General features: G+C 45.6%; 1 protein-coding gene and 1 non-coding gene across 5 annotated transcripts in view; one reads left to right on the top strand and one right to left on the bottom strand.

Annotated features, from left to right (window-relative positions):
- TOM1L2 (target of myb1 like 2 membrane trafficking protein) overlaps positions 1-20,576 on the bottom strand; it is a 138,254-nt gene that overhangs the window by 84,685 nt on the left and 32,993 nt on the right. The window lies entirely within an intron of this gene.
- On the top strand, positions 19,279-19,416 carry LOC119943045. The gene has a single exon (XR_005455530.1). It is a non-coding gene; the product is annotated as a small nucleolar RNA SNORA7 (small nucleolar RNA).

Raw genomic sequence — 20,576 nt, 5'->3', positions numbered from 1 at the left:
TGGTTGACACATAGAACGTGCTTTAAAAATACATTTACTCATTCAGTCGTATTTATTGAGCGCTTACTGTGTGCAAAGCACTGTACTAAGCACTTGGGAATAAATGGGCCCAAGATGAGCTCACAGTTTAGAGGGGAAGACAGACAGTCTAGAGGGGGAGTCAGATGGGGAGACAGACATTAATATGAATAAACAAATTATAAATGTTGCCAATTTGTACTTCCCAAGCACTTAGTACAGTGCTCTGCACACAGTAAGCGCTCAATACATACGATTGAATGAATGAAATATGTACATAAGTGCTGTGGGGCTGGGAGTTAATGCCCCCCATTAAAAAGGGCTGGGGGGGGGGTGGCGGAAACGGACATTAATGGCAGGGTCCACCAAAAAAATTGGAGGTGGCCCTGAAGCAGATAAGCAGCACAGTGTAGTGGACAGAGCAAGGTCTGCGAGTCCGAAGGTCATGGGTTCTAATCCCAACTCCACCAACTTGTCTGCTGTGTGACCTTGAGCAAGTCACTTCACTCTTCTGTGCCTCAGTTAACTCATCTGTAAAATGGGGACTGTGAGCCCCACATGGGACCGGGACTGCATCTTTCCCGATTTGCTTGTATCCACCCCAGCACTTAGTACAGTGCCTGGCACATAGTGAGCGCTGAACAAATACCATACTTATTATTATTACAGTAAGCGCTCGATAAATGCAATTGACTGTTTGACACAGAAAGCGCTTAACAAGTACCATTAGAAAGGGGGGAAGGGCTTCAATTACAGAGTCCAGCAAAAAGACTGCACGTGGCTCTGAAGAAATGGGCTAATTCAGCCCCGTCTTGTTTCGCACCATGTTTCTCTTCGCTAATGACTCTTCAGGCAAGGGCCTAGCAGACTTGCAGGGGTTTCCCTCAACCATCTCATCCAGCTCTCCAAACCCCGGGGGGCTGAACCGCCCACCCCGGGGGAGAACAACACGAGGATCGTCTGCACCCTAAAAGGGTCAGGGGAGACCTTATCTAGAGAGGGTTAATAGAGGACATATTCAATCGATGAAACCTCATTACCAACTTCAGTTTAGCAGCAGAACTCATTAACCTTAAATTCACCCTCCTGCTCCTCTCACAATCCAGGAGTTTCTCACTCCGCCACAATAATCGGCAGGGTCGGGTGGTTCTATTCAATTATTGGCAGTCTTCGTGTTTTTCTCGGTAAATTTTTTAAAAAAAATCTCACTAGGTTTTTTTAAGGCTCGACAAATTCCTCCGCTCTTGGCTCAACTGCCCAAGCCTGCATTTTACCCTGTTTAAACAGAGGAGAAACAAGGTTGATAGAGAGACCAGATCGGCTTCTCTCTCTCCTTCAAAAGATTTCCAGGCTAATAAGAATAAATTAGGATCCAATTGCTTCTAGTATGAAGGTCACGCTCAACTGGTGCTTTCACAGTGACAATCCCAATCTGGCCCTCAAAGCAAAGCTGAGATTCGCCTATTTTTGTCGTATCAACGACCCATCCCTAAAAAAAAATTAAATCAATCCAGGTACAGCAGCAGAAATCTGGTACTTTCTAAAGGATAAAATGGACGTCTTCTTCCACAAGCCAGTTCATGGGCGAGATAAAAATGATAATTATGGGAATTTTTAAGCATTTACTATGTGTCAGGCACTGAACTAAGCGCTGGGGTTGATACAAGCAAATCGGGTTGGACACGTGAGGCTCACAGTCTCCATCCCCATTTTACAAATGAGGGAACTGAGGCCCAGAGAAGGGACTTGCCCAAGGTCACACAGCAGACAAGTGGCAGAGCCGGGATTAGAACCCATTACCTTCTGTCTCGCAGGCCCCTGCTCTATCCAGTATGCCACACTGCTTCTCAGGACTCTGGTGGCCTTACTGCAATGGGTAATCTCAGATCATTCATAAAATGTGTCTGCTTACTGTTATATTGCACTCTCCAGAGCGCTTAGTACAGTGCTTTGCACGTTGGCAGCATTAATATGTTTGGTTTTGTTGTCTGTCTCCCCCTTCTAGACTGTGAGCCCGCTGTTGGGTAGGGACCATCCCTAGATGTTGCCAACTTGTACTTCCCAAGCGCTTAGTACAGCTCTCTGTACTAATACGATTGAGTGAATGAATGAATATGTTTGTACATATTTATTACTCTATTTTACTTGTACATATTTATTCTATTTTATTTTGTTAATATGTTTTGTTTTGTTGTCTGTTTTGTTGTCTGTGAGTGAATGAATGAATACGTTTGTACATATTTATTACTCTATTTTACTTGTACATATTTATTCTATTTATTTTCTCTTGTTAATATGTTTTGTTGTCTGTCTCCCCCTTCTAGACTGTGAGCCCACTGTTGGGTAGGGACCGTCTCTATATGTTGCCCACTAGTACTTCCCAAGCGCTTAGTACAGTGCTCTGCACACAGGAAGCGCTCAATAAATACAACTGAATGAATGAATGAATCATTCAACTGAATAGCAGTGGAGAAAAGGCAACACAATTTCAGTGCATCCCCCATTTTGATCCCACGGGTGGGCCCCCTTAGCCAAAAAATTCTCTTCCTTAAACTGTAAGCCTTATGTAGGACAAGGACTGTGTCCGTGCTGATATGTTTTGTTCTGTTGTCTGTCTCCCCCTTCTAGACTGTGAGCCCGCTGTTGGGTAGGGACCGGCTCTAGATGTTGCCAACTTGTACTTCCCAAGCGCTTAGTATAGTGCTCTGCACACAGTAAGCGCTTAATAATAATAATAATAATAATGGCATTTATTAAGCGCTTACTATGTGCCAAGCACTGTTCTAAGCGCTGGGGAGGTTACAAGGTGATCAGGTTGTCCCACGGGGGGCTCACATTAATCCCCATTTTACAGATGAGGAAACCGAGGCGCAGAGAAGTGAAGTGACTTGCCCCAAGTCACACAGCTGATGATTGGTGGAGCCGGCATTTGAACCCACGACCTCTGACTCCAAAGCCCGGTCTCTTTCCGCTGAGCCACGCTGCTTCTCTAAATACGATTGAATGAATGAATGAATGATCTTGTATCCACCCCAGTATTTAGAACAATGCTTGGCCCATAATGAGCCCCTAACAAATCAATCAATCAATCGTATTTATTGAGCGCTTACTGTGTGCAGAGCACTGGACTAAGCACTTGGGAAGTACAAGTCAGCAACACATAGAGACAGTCCCTACCCAAAAGCGGGCTCACAGTCTAGAAGGGGGAGACAGAGAACAAAACCAAACATACTAACAAAATAAAATAAATTGAATAGATATGTACAAGATAAATAAACAGAGTAATAAATATGTACAAACATATATACATATATACAGGTGCTGTGTAGTACAGAGCCTCAGTCACCTCATCTGTAAAATGGGGATGATGACTACCACAATCATAATTGTTATCATTAACCTTGATTGGGAAACCAGTCCAAAAGCTGCCTGGTGAGTCAGCAGGGTTTATCTTCTCTCTCTCTCCCCCAACTTTCCCTTTTCCCTATCTCTCCCTCCCTCCCTACCCTTCTCTCTCTCCCTGCCAGGTACTGTATGAAGTGCCGGGGGTAGATATGAGCTAATCAGATTGGACACAGTCCCTATCCCACATGGGGCTCGCAGCTTTAATCTCCATTTTACGGATAACAGGCCCAGGGATGAGAAGTGACTTGCCCAAAGTGTCCCCGCAGACATGGGGCAGAGCCGGAATTAGACCCCAAGCGCTCTGATTCCCAGGCCTGTGCTCTTTCTCGCTGCTTCTCGTTTGAAAAGACCCCTTTTACCTATCTGTTTTGTTGGCAACAACATCTGGGACGACGGTACGCGGATACCTGGGAGAAAATGACAGATGTGGAAATCAGCCTGATTTGGGGAAGCAAGTTTCCTTCTGGATACCAAGTGGCCCACATTTTTTTGGTGGAATTATCCTCATGGAAATCTGATGGGGAAGCACAGTAGAAGAAGCGTGGCATAATCAATTAATCATATTTATTGAGCGCTTACTGTGTGCAGAGCACTGTACTAAGCGCTTGGGAAGTACAAGTTGGCAAGAAAGAGTGCAGCCCTGGGAGTTAAAGGACCTGGGTTCTCATCACTGCTCCGCCACTTACCTGCTATGTGACCCCAGCAAGTCACTTGACTTCTCTGTGCCTCCGTTTCCTCAACTATAAAATGGGGATTTCATACCCGTTCTACCTCCTGCTTAGATTGTGAGCCCCATGGGGGTCCAACCTGGTTCGCTCGCATCTACCCCAGCGCTTAGTACAGTGCTTGACATATAGTAAGCACTTAACAAATATCATGATAAATAAAAAACAAAACAGCTGCTGCTACCCAAATGCAGATGTCATCAAGAATTGCGTCCAAAAGTCGCAGGTACTAGGAGGCTCAGGAATTGCTGATTATGGAGGGAAGGAGGTGAAGGGAGGAAAGTCTAGTCTCTAGAGCCGGGCGAACAAGGCTGATAAACCTAGAGACAGAGGCCACATCCAATTTTCGCTTCCGTACTCATTCCTAGTGCCCAGTATAGTGCTCTGCGCATTCATTCATTCAATCGTATTTATTGAGCACTTACTGTGTGCACAGCACTGTACTACGCGCTTGGGAGGTACAAGTCGGCAACAAGACGGTCCCTACCCAACAGTGGGCTCACAGTCTACAAGGGGGAGACAGACAACAAAACAAAACATGGAGACAGGTGTCAAAATCAGAACAAATGAAATTAAAGCTCTAAGCAAATCATTAACAAAATAAATAATAAATATGTACAAGTAAAATAGAGTAATAAATCTGTACAAATATATGCAGGTGCTGAGGGGAGGGGAAGGAGGTAGGGCAGATGGGGGGGATGGGGAGGAGGAGAGGAAAAAGGGGGCTCTGTCTGGGAAGGCCTCCTGGAGGAGGTGAGCTCCATCAAATGTTCAAAGGTCATTGATTTAAGTGTGTAGGTGGTGCAGAAGGGAGAGCTAGCTGGGGAAAAAGAGGGTTTAATCGGGGAAGGCCTCTTGCGGATGATGCGATGTAGGATTTTGGGGTGGGGACGGGAAGTGCTGACTGGGCAGAGAAACGTCATGGGATAATTCAATCCTGCAGGTTTCCCCATGGCACAAAGAATACATCTTCAACCCCTGCTGCCAAGTTCTGCTTCAAGGTGTCGGGAGGAAAAGGCCAACTGTGACAGTATTTTGCACATTGAGCCAGGCTACGGAGACTGTAAGTGGAGTGCTTGGCACATCCTCGAAGCAGAGTTAGCGGCTCCCGGGGCTGCGTTGAGACGGAGAATACAGAAAGGGGAGGGCAGAAAACACCTCACGCAAAGCAGCTGGGAGGGAAATCTGCCGCTCAACTGGAAGCTGTGATGGAGAGGCCCATGGTACGAGGGAGCCCCACTGCCATCATGGAGCCAGAGTTCAAGTTTGCAGGTCTCTGCGCGCAGTAGGCGCTCAATGAATACACTTGATGGGTTGACGGATGATTTCCCCACTCCCTTCCCGGTGGCCTGATTGTGTTGCCAGTCCTCTAGGCTTTTAGCTTGTTGCGGGCCGGGAATGTGTCTGTTTACTCTCCCAAGTGCTTAATATAGTGCTCCGCACACAGTAAGCGCTCAATAAATATGACTGACTGACTTCCGTGAGCAGCCCTCTGCCCCGGGTCACGAGCCAGACACTGGTATGGACCAACCTGCCGTGCTCTCCTTGCAGAATCCTACCTCAGTGAACACATTTAGAGCGTCTTCTCCTGTCCGACAGTTTGGGATCAGAAGGTAGCACCAAGCAGACATCCTTCCTCCTTTTTTTTTTCTTTTTTTAAAAAAATGGTTACTATGTGCCGAGCGCTGTTCTAAGTGGTGGGGTAGATACACACTGATCAGGTTGGACACAGTCCCTGTCCCACATGTAACTCACAGTCGTCATCCCCATTTTAATAATAATAACGATGGTATTTGTTAAGCGCTTTCTATGTGCAAAGCACTGTTCCAAGCGCTGGGGGGGATACAAGGTGATCAGGTTGTCCCACGGGGGGCTCACAGTCTTCATCCCCATTTTACAGATGAGGGAACTGAGGCCCAGAGAAGTGAAGTGACTTGCCCAAAGTCACACAGCTGACAATTGGCGGGGCCGGGATTTGAACCCCTGACCTCTGACTCCAAAGCCCAGGCTCTTTCCAGGCTCTTCTAGACTGTGAGCCCACTGCTGGGTAGGGACCGTCTCTATATGTTGCCAACTTGTACTTCCCAAGCGCTTAGTACAGTGCTCTGCACACAGTAAGCGCTCAATAAATACGATGGATTTCCACTGGGCCACGCTGCTTCTCGAGGTAAGTGAAGCGACTTGTCCCAGGTCACATGGGCGACAAGCGGCGGCACCGGGATTAGAACCCAGGTCCCAACTCCACGGCCCGTGCTCTTTCCACTACGCCACGATGATTCCCAATGCCGGTAGCAAGAGTTGTGCCCCGGTGGACTGAAACACCTGTGCTCTAGACAGGAACGTCAGTAGGCCAATCCTGCTCTCCTCCAAATCTGCAGGCAAGAATGAGGGATGTAGGGAGATGGCTGGCAATGGGCACCGAAACTGGATGGTGTAGAGGACGGGAGCTGCTGTCATCATCATCATATATCTATAGATATTACATACCTATTCTGTTTGTTACATATCTATTCTGTTTGTTTTATTTTGTTAGTATGTTTGGTTTTGTTCTCTGTCTCCCCCTTTTAGACTGTGAGCCCACTGTTGGGTAGGGACTGTCTCTAAGTGTTGCCAATCTGTACTTCCCAAGTGCTTAGTACAGTGCTCTGCACATAGTAAGCACTCAATAAATATGATTGATGATGATGATGATCATCAATCGTATTTATTGAGCGCTTACTATGTGCAGAGCACTGTACTAAGCGCTTGGGAAGTACAAATTGGCGACATAGTTGGCTGTCCCAACCCACACGCTGAAGGATGACTCACTGAGCCGCCCTGCCAGCCTACCAACCCCACCCTGCCGTTGGCTGTCACCACCCTCAAACGGCCGAAGATCTCTTCATGTCCCCTGCCACCTCTTCAGGCTTTCTGACGCTCTTCCCACGTAAGGGGCTCCCGAAGTGCTAAACTGTAGCCACCAGCCTGGCACTGCTCCCCTTAACACCCAAACCCAGCTCATATTCCTGCCTGGCACACACACCACTCTCTAGCTTGGCCCACCGTGTAAAAACGTTGCCAACCCCTAGCGGGGCTCTGAGCCCAGAATCAGAAGGACACGAAGGCAGCTACCTCGGCTCTACCACAGGCCTTACTGGACGACTCTGGGGGAAGCTGCTAAACTTGGGCGTCACTGGCCCTCCTCATCCACGCCGGGGAGGTTGTCGGGAATGCCGCGGCATGAGATCCTCGCCAGATGCCGAGGCAGGAGGTGAACTATTTCAAGCCGAAGAGGTGACAAACTTGATTTTCCACTCCGTACCACGCCCAGGGAGGCAGAGAGGATGGGGAGGGTGGAGAGGAGGTGCAGGGAGCAGGATTTCAGGTTCTCTTCCCGGACGCTTGCAGGGTGGCTTTTGGCAAGCGGCCAGGTCTCCGAGCCTTCCCTCCCCACTCCACAAGCGGAGCGGATTGCCAGCCTGGACCGGGAGAGAGGTGGTTCAATTCCACTGGATATTTTCCAGATGACTAGAAGCCCTTGGATGAAATGCCCAGGGAAGAGACAACTAGGACCTCCTTATTTTCTGGGCACGGTCCCTGCTTACGGCCCAGTTTCCTGACTCACACCATCCCCGGAGCCGAACCAAGGAACGCCAGCCTCTTGCCTCAGTTGACGTTTAGGAGAAAGGAGAGGGAGGAAATGAGCTGGGTCTTCTTTTTTATACAGACACTCGGCAAGACCCACCTATAGCCACCACCAACGCTGCCTCCTAGAAAGAGGAAAGAGAAACAGACCTATTCTTCAACTCTCCCACACCTCCCTCTCATTTTATTATAGTGGAGCACTGAAGGGGCCCCAACCAACTCACACAGAGACAGAGACAAACTACACTGACTCACCCTCACTATCAACCAATGGCATTTACTGAGTACTTGCAGTGTGCACAGCACTTGGGAGAGTACAATAAAACAGAGTTGGGAGACCCATAGGGTAGGGAAGCAGCATGGCCTAGTGGATAGACCACAGGCCTGGGAGACAGAAGGACCTGGGTTCTAATTCCGACTCCACCACTCGTCCGCTGGGTGATCCTGGATAAGTCATTTCACTTCTCTGGGCCTCAGTTACCTCATGTGTAAAAATGGGGATTAAGACGTGGGACAGGGACTGTGGCCAACCTCATTAACTTGTACCTACCCCAGTGACTGGAACAGTGCTTGGCACATAGTAAGTGCTTAATACCATCATTATTATTATTAGCTTGTATCAACCCAGCGCTTAGTTCAGTGCCTGGCATATAGTAATTGCTTAACAAATACCGTAACGACAAACACAAACAAGCTCTACGGTACGTGCTATGGTAGATATATGACAATCAGGTGGGACGGAGGAGTCCTTAGCCAAGCTCACAGCCTAAGCAGGGGGAATAGCAGGTATTTAATCACCATTTTACAGATAAGGAAACAGACAGAGAAGTGAGGTGACTAGCCCAAGTTCACTCGGAAGGCGAGGGGCAGAGTCCAGATTAAGAACCCAGGTTCTCTGATCCCCAGGCCTGCGTTCTTTCCCCTAGGCCACACCACTTTGCCAGCTGCACTCTCCATTTTCCCTTCTATCACAGAAGAGCCGGGCTAGTGTTTGTCTTCCTCCCAGTTACTGGCCCTGCAGTTATCTCAGTCAGGCCAGTGAGTGGGACTGGGAAGGGGCCTGCCAAGAACAGGACAATGAACAGTGGCCCAGCAGAGGAGGAGCATGACAGTTCAAGCCAAATCCAGAGCCCTCTTTGTAATTTATTAATTTCTTTAACCATGGAGAACCTCCTACGGTGGCCCAACTGATCCCCATTAATCCACAGACCGAGACGTGGTCCAAAGGGAGGCTGTGTGGGAGACACAGTTCCAAGCCTGGGCCTATTAGGGTACCACAGCCGCCTCAACCCAAAATAAAGAAATATTTCAGCCCGGCCCAACAACGGAGAAAACAGAATTTCGTGAGACACACGAGGTTACAGCTTCTGGTGCAAGTTTTTTTCGAACAGGAATTCCCTGGAAGGGGATCCATAGCTTTAAAATGCAGTCACTGAATTTACTGAAATATTTTACACACATAAGCAGGCACACAGAGAAGCAGCGTGGCTCAGGGGAAAGAGCCTGGGCTTGGGGGTCAGAGGTCATGGGTTCAAATCCCGGCTCTGCCACTTGTCAGCTGTGTGACTTTGGGCAAGTCATTTCACTTCTCTGGGCCTCAGTTACCTCATCTGTAAAATGGGGATTGATTGTGAGCTCCCCGTGGGACAACCTGATCACCTTGTATCCTCCCCAGTGCTTAGAACAGTGCTTTGCACATAGTGAGCACTTAACAAATACCAAAATTATTACACACACACAGAAAGGGAGGGAGGGAGGGAGAGAGAGGGGAGAGAAAGAGGGAGGGAGAAAAATGAGGAAAGCCAAAGAGTTAAGAAAGTCAAAAGAAGGAACAAGAAGAATGAAAGAGCAAGTTAAGGGAAAGGGGATAAAAAGGTGAGAGATGAAAGAGAAAGTGAGGAAAGGAGGTCAGAGCAAGAGAGAATGGGGAAAAGAAGGGAAAGATGAAGGACAACGTGACCAAGGATGAAAGATGTAAGAGTTTGGCTAAGATGTTTGCAAGGGGCATGAAGACTAGGGGTTCTGAAATGAGAATTTGGCTTGTGATGGTCACAAAACTGGACATGTGCATCAATCCATCAATGTTATTTAAGCTCTTACTGTGTGCTTAGTGTGGAAGCAGTGTGGCCTCATGGATAGAGCACGGGCCTGGAGTCAGAAGGACCTGAATTCTAATCTCGGCTCCACCACTCGTCTGCTGTGCGACTCATCTGTGCCTCAGTGACCTCACGGGAAAATGCGGATGACGACTGTGAGCTCCATGTGGGACAGGTACTTTGTCCAACCTGATTGACTTAGTACAGGGCCTGCCACGTAATAAGCCGCCTAACAAATGCCATTAAAAACAAAAACAAACCAACAAAAATTAAGTGCATGTATAGACCACCCACTTCCCTAGTCACATTCCTGCGGCCACAACTCTGCTATCTCCAAGCTCATTTCTGCAAGCTTATACAATAAGACTGCAACGGTCCTCTCGATAATGTCCCGAAAATGGAAACACCCAAATAGCGCAAACCTGGAGGATGAGGAGATGTTGCGACCGTTCACTCAGTGTCTTAGATGACAGTGAGAGACAGCAGCAGGCCCCACGGCGTAGAAAATGGCCAAAAGACAGAACCATCTTCCTCTTTCAACTTCAAAGTGCTACTTCGTAACCGGGTGGTTCAATCAATGGTACTTACTGAGTGCTTATTATGTGCCGAGCACTATACTGAACACTTGGGAGAGTTCCCTCTCATTCAATCATATTTATTGAGCGCTCCCTGTGTGCAGCACATTGTACTAAGCGCTTGTGAGAGTACAATATAACAACAGACACATTCCCTGCCCATCATGAGCTTACCCACAATTAGCAGACACGTTCCCTGTCCGTAACGAGCTTACAGTTTAGAGGAGACAGACGGTAATATGAATAAGTAATTTACAATATATAGACATATACCTAAGGGTTGTGGCCGAGGCGAATATCAGATTTCCAAAGGTCACAGATCAAAGTGCACAGATGACAGGTGATCAGTCATAATTCCCCAAGCATACAGGAAGAGTTTCCTCTGGCTCACGCCTAGCACGCCCATTAAAGCTAATGCACTCTGACCGCCACCAGAAATAGCCGCCCTTCAGATCGAGGTCAAATGAAAAAGTCTCCTCACCACATCGCACCATCTACAACATTAAAAATATATCTGCCTCCAGAAATCGAAAGAGTCCACTGAAGCAAGACTATTAAACTACCTCTCTCTTTCCAGAGACCTGATTTGAGGGAGTTGAAAAAGTAATAATAGTGCATTTCTGACTTGGCTGGGTGGTAAGAAGAGGAAGAATCAGACCATGGTGCCAAGACCTCTCAGATCGGTATTACGGGGGCATTACAGAGAAGCATTCGTTCTTTCAATCGTATTTACTGAGCGCTTACTGTGTGCTGAGCTCCGTACTAAGTGCTTGAGAGCATACAACAATAAACAGTCACATTCCCTGTCCACAACTGGCTTACAGTCTAGAGTGTGGGAGACAGACATCAATACAAATAAATAAAATTGCAGGTATGTACAGTGTGGCCTAGTACAGACAGCATGGTCTCGGGAGTCAGAGGGTCTGGGTTCTAATTCCAACTCTGTCACCTGCCTGCTGACTGACCTTGGACAAGTCACTTCACTTCTCTGTGCCTCAGTTCTCTCATCTGTAAAACGGGGATTGAGACTCTGAGCCCCACGTGGGACAGGAACTGTGTCCAGCCCAATTTGCTTGTATCTACCCCAGTGCTTAGTACAGCGCCTGGCACATAGTAAATGCTTAACAAATACCATTATCATTATTATTATTATTAAAGGATCCAGGCTGTGAAATTAGGGGAGCTACCTATCCTCCCCAAGTTGTAGTCCTTTTCTTTTTTTTTTTAAATGGCATTTGTCAACCATATTTACTGAGTGCTTACTTTGTGCAGAGCACTGTACTAACTGCCTGGGAGAGTACAACAACAGACACATTCCCTGCCCACGTGGAACTTACAGTCTAGAGGGGGAGACGGACATTAATATAAATAAATAAATGACTGATATGGACATAAGTGCTGTGGGGCTGGGAGGGGGGGACGAATAAAGGGACCAAACCAGGGCATTGCAGAAGGGAGAAAGAGAAGAGGAAAGTAGGGTTTAGTCATTCATTCATTCATTCATTCAATCAAATTTATTGAGTGCTTACTGTGTGCAGAGCACTGTACTAAGTGCTTGGGAAGTACAAGTTGGCAACATATAGAGACGGTCCCTACCCAACAACGGACTCACAGTCTAGAAGGGGGAGACAGACAACAAAACAAAACATATTAACAAAATAAAATAAATAGAATAGTAAATGGCTTCTCGGAGAAGTGCCTTCAATAAGGCTTTGATCTGTTGGATATGCCTTATTCATTTATTCATTCATTCATTAAATCATATTTATTGAGCACTTACTGTCGGCAGAGCACTGTACTAAGCGCTTGGGAAGTACAAGTTGGCAACATATAGACACGGTCCCTACCCAACAACGGACTCACAGTCTAGAAGGGGGAGACAGACAACAAGACAAAACATGTGGGCAGGTGTCAACAGAATAAATAGAAATAAAGCTAGGGGCACATCATTAACACAATAAATAGAATAGTAAATATGTACAAGTAAAACAGAGTAATAAATCTGTACAAACATGTATACAGGTGCTGTGGGGAGGGAAAGGAGGTAGGGCTGGGGGGATGGGGAGGAGGAGAGGAAAAAGGGGGTTCAGTCTGGGAGGGTCTCCTGGAGGAGGTGAGCTCTCAGTAGGGCTTTGAAAGGAGGAAGAGAGCTAGCTTGGTGGATGTGTTGGAGGGAGGGCATTCCAGGCCAGGGGAGGGACGTGGGCCGGGGGTCGACGGCGGGACAGGCGAGAACAAGGCCCAGTGAGGAGGTTAGCGGCAGAGGAGCAGAGAGTGCGGGCTTAATCCCCATTTTACAGATGAGGGAACTGAGGCCCAGAGAAGTTAACTGACTTGCCCAAATAATAATAATAATATTAATAGTGGTATTTGTTAAGCGCTTACTATGTGCAAAGCACTGTTCTAAGTGCTGGGGGGGATAGAAGGTGATCAGGTTGTCCCCTGTGGGGCTCACAGTCTTAATCCCCATTTTACAGATGAGGGAACTGAGGCCCAGAGAAGTGAAGCGACTTGCCCAAAGTCACACAGCTGACAAGTGGCGGAGCCGGGATTTGAACCCATGACCTCTGATTCCAAAGCCCGTGCTCTTTCCACTGAGCCACGCTGCTTCTCTTATTATCATTAATAATAATAATAATAATAATAATAATAATAATAAGTGGATCTCCCCAACCCCACACTGCACAAGTATCTAAGATAGCTTTGAAATATATCCACGGATTTCAGGATCACATTTATATACACCCTTTGTTGTTGTTTTTTTTAAAGAAGTCAGCCACTGATCTACAGGCTCACAACAACCTCGCCTGAGAAGCAGCATGGCCTAGTGGAAAGTACATCGGCCTGAGAGTCAAAAGACCTGGGTTCTAATCCTAATTCTGCCAGTTGAACAAGTCACAACTTCTCTATGCCCCAGTTGTCCCGTCTCCTTCTTACTGAGACTGTGAGCTCCATGCGGGACAGGGACTGTGTCCAACCTAACTTGTATCTATACCAGTGCTTAGAACAGTGTTTGACACAGAGTAAGAGCTTAACAGATACAACAAAAAACCTCCCTGCAGAAAACAGGCTAGCACGGGCAAACATTCCACTATAATGGGAAAAGCAATATCAAATGCTCAGAATTTCTATGTTAAAAATTCAGTTTTTGTGCTTGTTATGAAGAAAAGGTCAAGTCGGCAAAGGGTACGTTTTTGCCTGGGATTGAAAAGTTCACTCCAAATCCTGCACTTTCTTTTGTGCTTTGGGAAGAGTCACAAAATAAATCCAAATGTAGTCCACGCCTACTGTCTCTGGAACTCCCCCAAAATTTAACTATGGTACCAATTATTATATGTTGCCAATTTGCCAACATATATTATATGCTGCCAGTTTGTACTTCCCAAGCACTTAGTACAGTGCTCTGCACATAGTAAGCGCTCAATAAATACGATTGATGATGATTGATGATGATTATTAATTTAATGGGGGTATTTATAATTTCTTACCATAGACTCAGCATCCGGCCAAATTCATTCACTCAGTCGTATTTATTGAGCGCTTACTGTGTGCAGGGCACTGTACTAAGCGCTTGGGAAGTCCAAGTCGGCAACATCTAGAGACGGTCCCTACCCAACAGTGGGCTCACAGTCTAGAAGGGGGAGACAGAGAACAAAACCAAACATATTAACAAAATAAAATAAATAGAATAAACACGTACAAATAAAATAAATAAATAAATAAGGTGTTCACATTTACAAAACGTGCCATTTATTTGGCTTTGTGAAAAACGCGAGCAGCCTTGTAACTTTGAATCCCTGGGCCAAATACAATTGGTTCCTTCTGAGGGCAGGGACCACGTCTAAATTCCCATGCATGGCCTAGTTGACAGAGCACAGGCCTGAGAGTCGGAGGACCTGGGTTCTAATCCCAGCTCCGTCACTTGTCTGCTGGGTGACCTTGGGCAAGTCGCTTCACTTCTCTGTGCTTCAAATTCCTCAACTGCAAAATGGGGATTCAATACCTGTTCTCCCTGCTACTTGGATTATGGTGTATTTACCCCCGATCTTAGTACAGTGCTTGGCACACAGAAAGGACTTTAATAACATCATCATCACTTGAATACTCTTTCCCAGCGCTGAGTACGGTTGCTTTGCACCCAACAGTTTAATAAATTCCACTTCTATTGGTGAAGAGCGCAGCCCCGCTTAGGGCTTTTAATCCTAGAGGGAGGTCTTTGTTCTGAAGTCTGTACCAATCTTACCACTTCTATCCAGAGACAAATGTCTGAATCTATTCCCTAAGAAGGCTCTGACAAACAAGACCTCCTTTTTTCTCCTTCCATTTCTAAAGGAAAACTGAGTGAGTGCTTACATGCCCCATTACCACACTTTTGGACACAGAATAAAATAAAAAACCAGTCAAAGGTCATAAATTCCAATGTCATTCCATCAGATTTTTCGGTGTTGGGTGAGGCCAACCCTTTCTTCCTGTGGGCTGTGCAAGGATTCTTTAAAAAAAAACAACAAAAAACCAGAAACGAAAACCAAAACCCAAACTTCTGAGGGTTTCAGACCCAAATGCAAGTTGCCACATCACCCCATAAACCATTTCTAAAAGTACTTGCAACCCCCACCCTAATTTTTCGGCCCCTTCTGCTTCAGACATCTTCCAACTCAGTACTCAGCTTCATGCATGAAACTTATCAGGAGTTTGATGCTAATATTTAAGAATCTTGAGAACAACAAAAAGAAAATCACAGGAAGTATGATCTCAGGATTCTTGGAGGAAAAAATATTCAGTCTTTTGCAGCAGAGGCTAAGAATACATCAGTAAAATGCACAGGAAAAATGAATTTTCTGAACATTGGCAAGCAATGTCACGTCTCCAGATGGGAACTGGCATTTCAGAGACACTTCTAGGAAGGCTTCCTATGCCCAGCTCTGTAGCATCAGGCAAGGAATGCAATACTCATTTGAATTTGAGAAGGCAGGAAATTTATGACCAAATTAGATAGCCTTTAATGAGCTTTCTTGAGAGCTTAAAATGGAAGCTCCAATCAATCAGTGGTATCTCTTGAGCACTGACTATATGCAGAACAACTGTACTAAGCACTTGGGAGAATATAATCCAACAGAATTACTGGTCGTGTTCCCTGCCCCTAACGAGTTTATAGCCTAGAGTAAGTCCTAAATCAATCAGTGGTATTTATTCATCATCATCAGCAGCAGCAGCAGAAGGCTTACTGTACTTGGGAGAGCGTAATACAGCAGAGTCAGTCACCACGTAACCTACCTACTAGAAGCTTACAGCCTAGAGGGGAAGACAAATATTAATATAAATAATCTTACCGGACTATAAACCTTATCAAACTAGTAGCAAAATGAGCCCCTTTCTACTGCACTGTAGTTTAAGTGCTCAGGAGAGTGGTCGGCCTTCCTAGAAGCAATTTCTTTCAGCATCCCTTTGCTTTTTGCTAAAAACTCATCTAGCTCCCAAACCATCCAGTCATAAATCACTGCTTTCTTCGTGTTTCCTAATAACAAAAATGATTTCAAGAGCCTGCAAAGGAACAGAGTTTCCAAACTTAAATTCGCTAAATGCGGCAACACCTCCAATGAAAAAGGCAGGCACTGGCAAAGAGAAGTCCTCGCTATTTAAGGATCTGCCAGGTGTCTGTACGTCTCCCTTTGGTTTTTGCACACGAAGAGCTTGCGAGATATTGACAATTTCTTTCTTTGTAACAATCAGTTTTTTGTTTTTTTCAACCTGCCATTTCCACAGTACCTCCTTACCACAGTCAGTCTTGAAGGCTCCTTAGCATACATCTTGGGGAAGGGCCAATTTGTGTTTTACACTTATAAATATATATTTTTTAGCCAGATTTCCTTGCTTCGGAAGGGTTGCCATGATGTCATCACAGAACACCCTACAGGCATCTTAATTCGCCAAGATTTCGCCCCTCATCCCCCTCTCCATCCCCCCCGTCTTACCTCCTTCCCTTCCCCACAGCACCTGTATATATGTATATATGTTTGTACATATTTATTACTCTATTTATTTTACTTGTACACATCTATTCTATTTATTTTATTTTGTTAATATGTTTGGTTTTGTTCTCTGTCTCCCCCTTCTAGACTGTGAGCCCACTGTTGGGTAGGGACCGTCTCTATATGTTGCCAACTTGTACTTCCCAAGCGCTTAGTACAGTGCTCTGCACACAGTACGCGCTCAATAAATACGATTGATTGATTGACTGATGGTCTGGGTATCGCTTTTTGATTGTACCGGTGGTACTGCAAGCTGAAGTCCGAAACAGATGAGATGATGGTCGGTCCACCTCAGTCACTCAATCCCATTTACTGAGTGCCTGCTATGTGCGAAGCACTGTACTAAGCGCTTGGGAGAGTACAATGTGATAATATAACAGACATTTTCTCTGCCCACAATGAACACATCTCAGGGCTTTTCCTGGCTAGGATAACCTGTAGCATTTTCCAGTCCGGTTGTTGGTGTTATCTGGAGAACAAAGAATTCAGATTGCCCTCTAGTTTTATGTTTGCTTTTAAATGTGTGCGCCCGTGTGTTTGCGCGCATGTGCGTGCTTGTGTGCACACTTGTGTGTGCTCATGCACGCATGCTTGCGTGCACGTACGCACACATGTGGGTACACGTGCGCATGCTGTCACCTTTTTCAGGGCTCCCTGTCAAGTCAGCTGTGTTTGTGATAACTACAGTCCTAAACCAAGAACACAGTGTACCTGCCTTCCAAAAGTTATCATCCGCCCTTTTGGAAAAGTGTGGTATTTATTACCGGGCTGGTTTGTTTATTTGATAACCAGAGGCTTCCTGAGGAAGTGCACAGACAGGAGCGGGGACATAAGTAGGCCCAAATGAAACACGTTCTATTAATAGCCGGCGGTTTGCTTCGGTGCCAGATCATTTTCAGCCGGTTCCTCCCCACCCAAACAGTGGGGTTTTGTGTGCGTTCCATATTGTTTCTCCGTCCCACTTCTGATCGCTCTGGGCAGTGTGGGGCTTGCATCATTCTGTCTGAATTCCCTGCTTGAGTAACGAGACTGCCCTTTCGTTCTGCTGCATCTCCGTATAGGCTTTGTTTTTGGTTCTGCGGCAAAACGCCTCCCAAATGAGAGTTAATTAAAATGCTGACCCTCACAAGGGATTGGGTTTTCCTTTGACCTAATTTCCTCCTTTTTCGGTCACTTAGTATTTCTAGCCAAGCCCATTTTCTATGAGAAAATTCTTCATTCGAATGTATTTATAGTGCTTAATGTGTACATATCTATTCTATTTTGTACATATCTATTCTATTTTGTACATATCTGTTCTATTTATTTTATTTTGTTAGTATGTTTGGTTTTGTCTCCCCCTTTTAGACTGTGAGCCCACTGTTGGGTAGGGACTGTCTCTATATGTTGCCAACTTGTACTTCCCAAGCGCTTAGTACAGTGCTCTGCACACAGTAAGCGCTCAATAAATACGATTGATGATGATGCAAAGCACTGTACTAAGCGTTTGGGGGTGTACAATACAACAACAGGCGCATTCCCTGACCACAGTGAAAATATCAGAGAGGTGGATATTTCTAGGGTAGACTTTCTAGACTTTCTGTAGACTTTCTAGGGTTAAGTCATTTCTGAATTATTAGAACACCTCACCCAAGAAAGGTAATTATGGCCATTCATTCATTCACTCAATCGTATTTTTTGACGTTATATGAGTGCTGAAGACATACAGCTTGTAAAGGCTGGGGGGGAAATCTCAGGTGAGTTATTAGAACACACAATTCTCATGTTATCCCAAATAACCCATCAAGGGCTGATGAATTTTAAGTATAGTTCACGGAGCCATTGGTCTGTTGGTAAACATTCACAATAATTAAACACATACACATGCCAGTGCGTAGTGTGATGGCATACTGGGATAGGATCGCCAACGCTTTAATAATAGGATTTGCATGAATGTTTCAGGGAGTGAGTGGTAAGAGGTCTCGGACTGGATAAAGAGTGGATTCCTTATGAGCTCCTTATGAGCAGGGAACCTGTCTGTTGTACTCTCCCAGTGCTAAGTACAGTCCTCGGCAATCAATCAATCCATCGTATGCATTATTATTATTACTACTACTAATAATAACAGTAATGGCAGTTGTTAAGAGCTTACTATGTGCCAACTTGCATACACCAAGTTAATCAGCTTGGACACAGCCCCTGTCCCACATGGGGCTCACACTCTTAATCCCCGTTTTACAGATGAGGTAACTGAGCCCCAGAGAAGTTGAGTAGCTTGTCCAAGGTCACACAGCAGATATGTAACGGAACCAGGATTAGAATCAATCAATCAATCGTATTTATTATTATATTATTTATGTATATATGTTTGTACATATTTATTACTCTATTTATTTATTTTATTTGTACATATCTATTCTATTTATTTTATTTTGTTAGTACGTTCGGTTTTGTTCTCTGTCTCCCCCTTTTAGACTGTGAGCCCACTGTTGGGTAGGGACTGTCTCTACATGTTGCCAACTTGTACTTCCCAAGCGCTTAGTACAGTGCTCTGCACATAGTAAGCGCTCAATAAATACGATTGATGATGATGATGATTTATATTATTATAGAATCCAGATCCTTCTGACTTCAAAGCCCATGCTCCATCCACTAGGCCACACCTGAGCGCTTACTGTGTGCAGAGCACTGTACTAAGCACTTTGAAGAGTACTATATACCAATAAAACGGGTGCATTCCCTGCTCTCAACAAGCTTATAGTCACAATGGGGAGACAGTCATTAATAGAAATAAATGAATAAATTACAAATATATACATAAGTGCTGCCCCTCTCAGGATTGCATCTGGAGACTTTCTAGTACTCTACCAGTCTTGGCTACGGGAGGGAGAGTCAAGCAGAGGCAAACCCATTTCATTCCTAGCTTGGGCAGTGGCCAGGGAATGAAAGGCAACCTGCTACAAGTCAACACTCACCTGTGCTGGGCAGCGGCGGCACAGGAGGGATTCGAGGGCAGAGACTCAAGTTTGCTGCGTGGAAGAAGGCAATGGTAAACCACTTCTGAATTTTTACTCAGAAAACTCTACGGATTCACTACCAGAACAACTGTAGATGGAGGTTCTGGGAGAGATGTGTCCACGGAGTCACTATGGGTCAAAGACAACCCGGCAGTATAAGACATAAGTGCTGTGGGGCTGCGAGGGAGAGAGATGAATAAAGGGAATAAATACCATTGATCGACTGATTGATTCCTTATCTTAGGGAATAAGCGGATTTCAGGCTCAGGAGCTTGGCCTAGTGGATAGAGCACGGATCTGGCTATCATTATGATCTGGGTATTGAGCCTGGCTCCGCCACTGGTTGACTGTATGACCTTGGGCTAGTCACCTCACTTCTCTAGGCCTCGGTTCCCTCATCTGTAAAACACGTATTAAGACTGTGAGTGGCATGTGGGATATGAACTGTGTCCAACCTGATTCGCTTGTATCTACTCCAGGACTTGGAACAGCGTCTGACACACAGTAAGCGCCTAACAAATACTATCGTCGTCATTACAGCACATTCTAAACAGATGATTTCACCTTGATTTCCCACGTCATCCGATCATTTGAGGAGGTCTGAAAACAAGCTCCACTACAGTCAGAGTACACAGAAAAGTCCCTCCCACCCACTTAACACAACCCACTTTAGCCTCTGGCTCCAATGACCTGGGTTTTAACCAAAAAACAGAATGAGTCACTCACACCCTCAGCCAACCAATGCCAGGAAAGTAGCAACGAATGCTGGTGAAATTCATTTATAACTCCTTGATCTGCTCCTCCGTGGTCAGTGGGAGATGTTTTGCATTTATTTGCAAAAATGAGTTAAACACCCTCAAAGACATTTTCAAATCTTTCAAAACTTATTAAGAACCCAAAAAATGTCGTGTCTGGATCTCATCCACCCAGTCGGCGTTCTGTCGCCCACCGTAGTAACGAGGTGCATGGAGGGAAAATGTAGTGTTAGCCCTCCTTAACATACATTCTGCAGGTTAAGGATAGCCCAGCTGACACCCCTAATGTCCCTTAAAATAATAATAATGGAATTTGTTAAGCACTTACAATGTACTATGCACTGAAGTGAACA

The sequence above is a fragment of the Tachyglossus aculeatus genome, chromosome 21, assembly GCF_015852505.1.
Source record: "Tachyglossus aculeatus isolate mTacAcu1 chromosome 21, mTacAcu1.pri, whole genome shotgun sequence".
Classification (NCBI taxonomy): domain Eukaryota; kingdom Metazoa; phylum Chordata; class Mammalia; order Monotremata; family Tachyglossidae; genus Tachyglossus; species Tachyglossus aculeatus.
The sequence above is the reverse complement of the archived record's forward strand: the minus strand, read 5'-3'. Positions and strand labels throughout refer to the sequence as shown.